General features: G+C 37.2%; 1 non-coding gene across 1 annotated transcript; it reads right to left on the reverse strand.

The window, feature by feature from the left end:
• Nucleotides 1-2,485: 2,485 nt before the first annotated feature.
• On the reverse strand, nt 2,486-2,589 carry LOC111758186 (U6 spliceosomal RNA). Its single transcript, XR_002792410.1, has one exon. It is a non-coding gene; the product is annotated as a U6 spliceosomal RNA (small nuclear RNA).
• Nucleotides 2,590-11,031: the final 8,442 nt, after the last annotated feature.

Consider the following 11,031-nt stretch of genomic DNA (forward strand, 5'->3'; position numbering starts at 1 on the left):
TTAGGATTAGGTTTTAATTGCAAGTTGTTTGAAACTACTTTATCTCAGGTATGCAAAATAATATTTAAGTCAACTTTTTCCTTTCCATAGATTATCAAAATATTCCATAATGTTTCCCGTTTGAAAATAAAGTCATTCCCAACTGAAAAGGACTCAGTAAAATATGTAAACTACTTTGGTTAGTGCTTTATAATGAATTGTATAATACACTAACTGCTTCTGTGTACCTAAGTGCCAAATAAATGGGGACAAATTACGGTCATGTGTCACTTCATAATGGGAACATGTCTGAGAAATTGTGGTTAAGCAATTGCATCACTGTGTGAAGAAACTGCCAAACTTCCAAAGTGTATGCAGCCTTTCGCCTTCCTGCAGCAATGACTGAAGGCTCCTGTTGATTTGTACCCATGCCAGCAACCAGTTTTGTCAGGTTTTTAGATGTTAGCCAATCTGATGGGTTTGGAGGGGTCTCTCAACTGCTATTGTAATCTGCAGCTCTACCAGATGCGATAACTAGTTTCCATGAGCACATTTTCAGTGGTGAGAAATCTGTTCAGATGTTTGCCCACTTTATTAGTCTTACAGTTTACTGTTAGGAGCTCTGTATATTTTGGACTTAGGTCTTTTATCAGCTACAGTTTTCTCCTAGCCAGTTGTGTGTCTTTCCATTCTCTTAATATTTTTCACAGAATGAAAGTGTTAATTTTATTAAATTCAACTAACCCAGTTCTTTTCTTTCATGGGTTGTACTTTTGATATTGGATCAAAAAATCACCAAACCCATGCTCATCTATTTTCTTTTAGAAGTTTTCTATTTTTTGCATTTTATGTTCATATCTATCCACCATTGTGAGTAAACTTTTTAGAAGGTGCAGGTCTGTACTGGTATACTTATTGTGGATGGATGCATAGTCATCCCAGCTTCATTCACTTGTTAAAATGGTCTTTCCCCATTTAATTCTCTTTGCTCTTGGCAGAAGAGGAGCCGAGAGCGCCATGCAGTCTCTGCCTGGGCTCTGTTTTTTTGGTGATCTGTGCACCTGCTCCCTCGCCTTGAACAGCACTGTGCCCTTCAACAGTGGTAGTCTTACAGTCAATCTCAATGATGGATTCTCTGAGAGCTCTCTGTACTTCATGGTGTCCTAACTACCCTGAATGTTTTACTTTTTCTATATAAACTTGAGAACCAGACTGTCAATACTCACAAAATAGTTTCTTGCAATCTTGGTTGAGATTGTGTTGAACTGAAAAATCAGTCAAGAATCAAGATCCTTTAGCATTGAGTCTTCCAGGAACACAAAATATCTTCCCATTTTTTAAAATCATTATGCTTTGTTGAATTTGTTTCATAATTTTCCAAACAAAATAAGTTTGCCAAGAGGTTTTAGTTATTAATGGTGACTTTTGTCAAAAGCTTTTTCTACATCAATTGATGGGGATCATGTGGCTCCTTTCTTTAGACTTTTGGTGGGTAACATTGATAAATTTTTCTGCTCTTGATCTAGACTTACCTACCTAGAATAAATCTCATTTGATCAGGACAAGTGATTCATATACATTGTTGGACTGCTCATATTTTTGAGGGTTTTTACATCTATATTCATGAGAAGTATTAGTCTATAGTTTCTTCCTTTGTCAAATCATATCTAGTTTTGGTTATTGGGTCTCATAGAAAAAATTAAGTTTTCCTTCTATGTCTGGCTTGTGTGGAAGAATTTGTAGAGAAATGGTTTCTTTCTTTAAAATGTTTGGTAAAAATCTATCCATAAAACCATCTGGGCCTGTTGCTTCTTTTTTGGAGGTTATTAACTATGTATTTTTAAAATACAGACCTATTCACATTATCTACTTTTTGATAAATTGTTTTGATAAATTGTGTCCTTAAAGGGATGGATCCATTTCGTCCAAGTTACCAAACCTGTGAACAAAGAGCTATTCACACTATTCTTTTTTTTTTAAGTTACATATTGTCATCTTAGAAATAGTTGCTCAAGTTACAAAATTAAACCATACAAAGTGATATTCAAATAGTGACACTGCAAACAGTTCTGCTCAATGATCCAGCAAAAACTTAGTAATATGGTTATCAGTCCTACACACTTGTTTTTTATCTTAAAGAGGGTAAGATTAAACATGTCAAAACAGAACAAAACAGTTCATAAGGAAACAATTTAAAGAAACACAGAATTCTCAGCAAGTCCACTGGAGATATTCACTGTCTATTTCATTGTCTCTAGTTTTCTTCCAAATAGTTGTCCCCATCTTCACACACATTGAATATATACTGAACATTATAGAACTAATTAAATCATTACAAGATGATGAAGGCTTTTTAGGTCTTCAAGATCTGATTTTGGGGAAGTCAATAATGACTACCATAATGTCTCTCATTCTCTTTGAAGTAGCTATCTTTATCTTTATATATGCTGAAACTGAACATAAGAGACTAGACTAATATCACTCTGAACAGTGAATAATAGTATTGAAAAATATGGAACGCTTCATGAATTTGCACGTCATCCTTGCGCAGGGGCCATGCTAATCTCTGTATCATTCCAATTTTAGTATATGTGCTGCCAAAGTGAGCACTGTTCACACTATTCTATTACTGTCCTTTTAATAATCTGTGTCCCCCTTGCCCTGTTAGCCTAACTAGGATTTTGCTAATTTTATTGCTAATTTCAGAGAAAAATTTTATAGTTTTGGCAATTTTCCCCATTGATTTCATGTTTTCAGTTTCATTTATTTCAGCTCTAACTTTCTCTTCTGTTTGCTTTAGACTTAAATTATTCTTTCTCTAGTTTTCTAAGGTATTTTATTTTACATCTTCTTTTCTATTATATGCATTGCAAGCTGTAAATTACCCTCTAAGCACTGGATACACTGGACTCTACTAATTCTGATGTTGTATTTTTTCCTTTTCATTTAATTCAAATATTTTTAAAATTCTGCTGAGGCTCCTGTGACCCATATATTATTTATGTTTGTCATATAACTTCCAAATCAAGAAAAATAGGATTTTTTAAAGAATTTGAATCCAATATTTTAATATATTGAAGTTGAGCCAGAAGTTTCTGGAAGGTTTTAATCACCTGGGCCTGTTTTCTCATCTGGAAATACAATTTAAATAACATAGAATCATAATTTTTTTTTGAGACAGGGTCTTGCAATGTAGTTGAGGTCTTGAACTTACTATGTAGAGAAGGCTGGCCTCAAACTTGCGATTCTGGTGCCTCAGCCCCTTGGTTATTAGAATCATAGGCACATACCACCACCCCCAGCACAGTTATGACTTTTAATTAAGTGGATTGACTGGAGCAAGTTATCTAGCACTTAATGTTTTATGTAGCTTTATTTCATCTTTTCATGATTTTCATGGAAGGACACATTATTTTTATTACTGCCACTTCATGTGCTAAAGGGACACAGTAACATACCTTAATAAAATCAACCGTCGCTCTACCACCTTCAGAAAATCTTATTTTCCAGGCTTCCCATTCCCTATATCCTTCTGAACTATATGACATCCTTAACCCTATGAAATCAGAGCTTTTACTCCCTAGGGACATGGTAAGGGCTTCTTTACAACTGTATATTTTATACCACTTTTTCTTTATTTTTTAAACACAAAATCATTATAATGTGTCAATTTTAGTTATAAACAAACTCTTAAGCTCAGTTTTTTTTCACCCTGTATTATTTTGAGAATCTTTAGTCACAAGATAATGTTTGGATACAGTTGCTTTTAAACTGTACAATACAAATGACTTTTAAGCACCCAGAATAATTTCACATTCTGTTACTTGGGTATAGTTACACATCACATGCCATATAGATAGCGAGACTTTGAAAGCAGCAAAAATAGTATGTTAAACTTCACTGGAGACATTTTGGAAAAATTAATGACAGCACTCAGATTCTTTATTATTAATATAGATTTTTTTTGTTTTATGAGTGATACATTTCAAACTAAACCTGTGGAGTGTGTGTGTGTGTGTGTGTGTGTGTGTGTGTGTAAACTTTGTGGAAGTCACTTTACTTTCTAGAGGATTTTAGCCATTTTGTAATCTGAATCTATGCCATCAGTTTTATATCAGATTTTTGTTATCAATTTTAAGATATCAGTTTTTTCTTATTTCCTTCGCTTTTGGAAGCAGAATATTAAAACCATTTTTTCTTGGGCTTCAGTTCATTTAGTAAATGATTTTTAAGTATCTGATATAAGTTAAGACTGTGTTTGGCTTAGGAATACAAATGTAAGATTCAGATTTTTCCCAAGTGACGCTTATAGTCTAGAAGAGAGAAAATCTGAAGCAAAATAAGACCAAAAAAAAAAAAAAAACAACACTTTAGTGTCAGACTGGTAAGGTGCCAAGAGTCCACAGATGCAAAGGGGTTGCTCCTTTTCTGGGGCAAGAGCATGAGCATTTAACAAGGATTAATGCAAGAGTGAAGTTAAAAGAGTACACCTTTTTCAGGGCATTTGGGAGAAAGAGGCAGTGTTTGAATACAGGCATGCAGACAAGAGGCAGCCACATCCTCATGAGTGTCTCAGTCACGCATCATGGCTTAGGATAGCGAGAAGAAACAGAATGCTATAACAATCATCAAAGAACAGAACAGAGAGAGCTTTGTTTTCCCTGCTGAGAGTTACACATTTATCAAGAGGCAGTGGAGGATTCCTCAAGACATAAGCTGGACAGTAATAGGAAGCGATTTTCATTTTGTTGAGAACTGTCGCAGCAGCTGGGAGCTAGGAGTAGGACTGTATGAGGTGTGCCCATCATGGAGGACGGAAATGTGAACGCTGCCCCAAGGGTAGCCGCAGAGGGAACGTGGACAAGGAGACACTCAGGAAGCTGAGCAGGCCTCAGCGATGGGCTAGAGGTGCAGGATTACGTAGAGGGAGAAGTCTGGGAAGGTGGTCACTAGCTTGGGTGGTGGGCCTGAAGATGCTGCCGTGGCTAAAAGCCTCTCAGGAGGAAGAGCTGCCTCTGTTGGGGACACGTGTGCGGACCTCCCAGAGAAGACTGCCAAGAGTGGTTGCTTATGCAAGTCCAAAGCTCAGAGAAATCTGAGCCAATAATACGAATTCTGGTTTCATTGAAGTTCAAATTAGTTAGTAGTCTAAATAGATAGGATTTGTTATGTGCCCATAGTATGTAATTTCACCAATACATGCACTAGAGATGAATATTTTAAAAATCATTGAGAATATTAAATTCAACAGGAAGATAGTTTTACATATGTCCAACACTGCTACTTGTTAAACAGAAGTATTCTAAAATAACTTGAAGAGGCTGAGGTTATAGCTCAGTGGTAAGTTGCTTGCCAAGCATACACAAGGCTTCAAATCCCAGCACTGAAATAATAATAAAAGATATTTTAAATAAACTGATATGTGAAAATCCTCTCTGCACTGTAAAAAGCAGCATAGTTAACATTATAGTTGGTTACTGTTGTTCCTCTTGCTAGGGATTTTTTTCTTTTTGTTCTTGTGTTTTTGTTTTTGGAATCAGTTTCTACCACTTAAATGTCCCACAAATTTAGATGAATGGACAACAACTACTAGATAAATAGTGAAAAATATATAAGCTACTTAAAATATAAATAAAAATATAAAATAAAACATTTTAAAAACATTTATACATTGCAGCAAGTGTTATACTTTGGCTATCCTAATTCATGCTATGTTTATTCATCTATTTAAACAATACTGCCCGACTCAAAACGTCCTGGAAACATATCATTTGGTATTTTCAGAGCCTGACTAGTAATCATATAAGGTAAATATCTCATTGCTTTACAATTAACCCATTTTTGACAAAAATAAGTGCTTTTTTGTTTTAAAATTTTGATTGTAGGCCATTAAAAAGTAAATAGAAGAGTGAGCTTTTATGTGGTATTCACGCAGGTTTAGTAGTTAATCAATACTGTCCTCCTTGTGGGATCTGTATCTTCATGTGCAATATGGTTCCATTTGATATATTTTTTTAAAATTTTTCTTTACCGTGCTGAAGATCAGACTGGCTAGCACATGCTAGCCAAGTGCTCTACCACTGAGCTACATCCCCACCCCTATTTTTTCAGTCTTAAATTAAGTTTACATCCATTAAAGTGCATAAATGTTGCTGAACAGTTTGACAGATGAATGCATTTTTGTCCCTCGCACTGTCACGACAGACTGACTCAGCCCACCAAGGTGCTGTCTGTGGCCACTCTTAACAGTTGTACCCAAATGCAACCACTACTCAGTTCTGTTTGTTCTACAACCTGAAAGAAATGAAAACATGTACTCTGTTTCCAGTTGCTTTTGCTAAGCATAAGATCTTTGATGTCATCAGCTTTACTATATTTATTAATACTTTTCCTTTTTTGTGCTTAAATAGTATTCCATTGATGTTCCACCACCATTTGATTTCCATTCTCTTTTCCTTCTTTTCTATTGCTGCATCACAGACCACACTATCCTAAATGGCTTTGGAAGACTGACAACTCCTTCCTTTGCTTGTGGTTCTGCAGTGGGTGCACAAGGACAGCTTCTCAGTCTCCTTCATGACATCCTTCAGGCAGTTAGCAGGCTGTCAGTGACTTGGTAACCAGTCACTGGAGTCATCCTGAGACAGGCTCCGTGTCTGGTGGCTTATGCTGGCTGCCAGCGGAACCTTACCTTGAGCCTTTCCGTGTGGCTGCTTGACTTACTCATAGTCTGGAAGCTAGGCTCCAAAAGGAAGCATCCTGAGGGAGCAAGCAATGATGTGTGGCGTTTTAATGGCCAGTCCTCACAGGTCACAGAGCGTTCCTTTCATTGTACTCCCCTGGCCAGGACAGTCTCAGCACGCAGCTGTGTCTATCATTCTGCCTGGTCTTGGAAGAACAGAACGAAGCCTCCCAAGTCAGCGACTGGTGGCTCAGTCTCCCACTGTGAGAGCCATGCAAGTGATGCTCTCTGCCAGTTTGTCTTCTGGCCTCAAGAATATATATCTCGCTTTGCACAAAATAAACTCAGACCCCTCACAGCCCCACATCTGTGATTCCTAAGATCTGGGCATGCAGTCCAGATCTCTGTCCATCAGGCCTAAGTGTGGATAAAGCTCCTTGAGTAGAATTCTGAGGACCTGTGATCTAGAGAAACAAGTTACATGCACACGTCCATCTCCACACAGCAGCCACAATGGGACGGCAGAAGATAATCACTGTGAACCCTGCTGTTCAGGAGACTTCCACCTCTGAATTCCTTCCCTTTGTAAAATGTGGTCAGTCTTCACAGCTGAGCAGCTTTATCAGACTACTTTCTACCTCCAGAAGTTTGGAGGTTCCATGAATTTTCCTATTGTGCTATATGTTCCTCTCAGCTCAGCTGATATTATTTTTTTAAAGCCTGTAGGATTTTGCAATTAATTTCTAATCTCTATTAAACAAACACCACATTCACAAATTGTTTCAAAATATGCTCTCTCTATGTAGGCATCTGCATAGAGAGGCTACTGTGGGACACCCCCAGCTGTTCATATGCCCTTTGTTTAACAGGGAGAGTCAGATCCCTAGAAGGAGGTAAGTCCTTTGGAAAAGGTTCCGTGAAACACAGTCTTAGGACTTTCTGAAGACCTAACAAAGAACATTTCTCATTTCTGCTCCAAGCAGCTATAGCACAACTGTCTCAGGCTGGACATGACTCTGGGGGTCAGGATCAAATCCCTTGGGAGCCTCAGTCACCTGTCCAGGAGTCAGCAGGCTGTCATCTGGTGCCACCCAGCACAATGCCTGGGTTCCAAGAGCAAGTGTCCTCAGAGAAGAAGGCAGAGTTGTATCTTCACACCCTCAATGTTACTTCTGCGGGCTTCTACTCATGACAGAGGTCTGCCTAGGTATAGAGGGAAGAAATGTAGGTGATACGGTGAAAGGTGATGGCTGTTTTAATGAAATCTGTCACATTCCTATTAAAGGGTATTACTTAGTTGTAACCTATAATTCGAATGTATATCTTATCCACAAGTCTGGATTCCAAGTGACACTTTTGTACTGACAAACTACTTTCAAGAAGCTATGATTGAGGTATTGAGAAGAATGCAGTAGAGGTTTCCAAATGGTTAAAAGTTTTTAATAATATTTTGAACAAATCCATCATCTTTGCAAATACTATTTGAAGCTATATGTGATTCAAATTACCATTCCTTTAAATTATTTATATATGTAATGAAAGCATTATCTGTCTTGACTATCAATTACAATGGATACAGTATCACTATCAAGAAGACAATTAAATTTGCTGGCAAGTGTTAGACTAATTTTTTCAGCTCCCCAACATCTGCTAATGATTTTATGAAAATATTATGAAATCTTAGTATTGTTAATTATTAGCATACTTGATTATTCTTTCTCATTAGCATATTTCTACAAAGAAAATCAATTCCTATATGCTTTTCATGAATTAACCAAAGAGTACATAGCAATCTAATTTATGCATCATTTTCTTAGATTTAGTCTAGTAAAAGTTGATCCTAAGATCTCTTTTGCCAAACTATCAAAATGACACAGACTTTTAAGGAAAATTTAAAGAAATATTTAATATATATAGTTCTTTCTGTCATATTTGAGATACCCATCTGATTTTAAAATATTCTGCATTATAAGAAAGATGCCTCTTCTATTAGAACCTTCTAACTGTAAATCATCAATTACTGAGTGTATAATCCTTATCACTGCACTACCTTCCTTCTAGGAGGAAAAACAAGAAAAAAGGAATATATGGAAATGTCAGTTATAACCACTTCATTTTCTTGCTCAGACCAGAGAAGGAGCCCCTTCCTTGCTGAAAAAGTGGAAGCCACACATGTGCGCATGGGAAGAGACGGTCAGATAGCTGCAGGTATCCTGGACTGTGATATTCACTGAATAGGGCATTCAACTTCAAAGCTAGAAAAGTGAACAGTTATAAAAGCTCCTCAGTGCAGGCACAGTGGTGCATACCTGCAGTGTAAGCCACTCGGGTAAGCACCTGTAGTGTAAGGCTGAGGCAGAAGGATTGAAAGTTAGGGGCCACCCTAGGCAATATAGTGAGATCCTGTCTCAAAACTAAAAACTAGAAGGGCCTTGCATGACAAGGCCTTGATTCAATCTGTAGCACCAAAAGAACAACATGAAGACTTCTTACTCAAAGTTGATTTATAAGTGATGATTATGTATGAGGTGTGATCAAAATATACTGTGAATGTTTATAGTTCTACAAAACATTAAGATGAAAGACACACGGCCATTAATCTCCCTCAAAATACTTCCCCTCACTTTGAACACACTTATTCCATGTTTTCGTCTCTTTCTGAAGTAGTTTAGAAGTCCTCTTTTAGTATCTTTTTGTGATTGTCTTGATGTCCTAAATCAATTCAAAACTCTTAGCTTTCATAGTCATTTGGCTTTGGGGAAGAGACTGAATTTGGTGAATAAGGTGGAAGAAGACACAGCACAATGTCTTTATTTGACAGAAATTGCTGTCAACAATTTGAATTGAGACAGCAACTATAAAAACATTCATGTGAGAAAACAAAATCTGATTTCTTTTTTTGGTGCTGGGAATCAAACCCACAACTTCATGCTTTGTCAGGCAGGCACTTGTGCCACTGAGCTAAATCCCCAGACCCAAAATATAAATAATTCAAATAGCAAAATAAAAAGACAGATAATATCAAACAAGAGAGACAGACTTTGTGGGGATGAGCAGGGGACCGGGGGATGGATGGAGATGGGGGTCGGAGGTGGGGAGGAAGCCAAACTATTGCGATGCCACCTGTATGTGTACAGTTCCCAACGATGAGTGACTTTAACATCTGTGTTGCTAACATACACCAATAAAAAAGTTTAAAGGACAATGAAGGAGAAAGGACCTGCAGAGCTGTTTCAGAAAGTGACAAGATTGACAGGATAAGTGTGCCCAATGCTTGGGGGGAGAGGGGAGTGCTTTAAAAGAGAACTAATGTGCCTTTTACTGTAACAACTGCTTTAAATTTAAGCATTTGCTGTAGTTTTTACTGTACCTTGTATTAGTGAAAAAATGAAAAGTTTTACTGGTGTTTTCTTAGATACTTGCTGAGTAGGTATAATGTTTTAAAATGTGTTAATAGTAGTTACAGATTTAACTTTTAAAGCAAGTATTAACAGAAGACTTTGCACACTTCCACGTCAAGTACACGTACCTGGAACGATCACCTCCAGGCTCTGTGACCGACGCCTCTCCAACATTTTGTGTGTCGGGCCCTAATCACAAAAGAAAGAAAGAAAATTCCTTTGCATATCAGACTTTCAAATGTAACCAGAGAAAGGTTCAGAGATAATATTTATGGAGCATTTATGGAAATATTTATTTAAATTTTAGGAGAATTTCCTCCCATTTCCATGATATGAGCCAGCCCTAGAAAAGCAGCTACCTCAGAAACTCAGCTCTCTCTTGCTTTAAGCATTCACCTCCTTTGCAGTCACCCAATTTTCTCTTGTCCTTGATCTTTGGCGGACTCTGGTTATCACTGAGGACATTTTCAACATAAATCCTCTTTAACACTGCATAGATATCGGCTGTCTACAGAAGATCTTAAAAGGTAAAAGTGGATTGGTCAAAAGCTTTTCATCTGTATTCTGGAATCCAGGAGTGGATGCTTGTCATAGTCTTCTCATTCTCACAATACACACACTTTGTACCCAATGAAGTCATTTCTGATCCTCTCTCGATTTTGGTTTTATCCTAAATAGGTCTCTCTTTGACAGCAATATAGTGAAATGTCTTGAAGGGGAAATTGCTTCATATGATAGATTTGAAATAAAGTGCCTGCCAGATTGGATCAATTTGAGCTCTGAATGCAGCAATATTAATATTAAGTGAAGGATATATATTCCATAAAAACCTTTGGGTAAAACAATATATGACTCACAGGGCTGTAATACAAGATGCCAGGTGGGAGTTCATGGCTTGAAAGTGAAATACTAACTTTAAAAATGCCAAATACACTGGAAAGGATAGAGATATGCCTGAGGCTTTGAGGC

Source organism: Cavia porcellus, unplaced genomic scaffold, assembly GCF_034190915.1.
Source record: "Cavia porcellus strain 051 isolate PalLab524CR breed Dunkin Hartley unplaced genomic scaffold, mCavPor4.1 scaffold_26, whole genome shotgun sequence".
Lineage (NCBI taxonomy): Eukaryota > Metazoa > Chordata > Mammalia > Rodentia > Caviidae > Cavia > Cavia porcellus.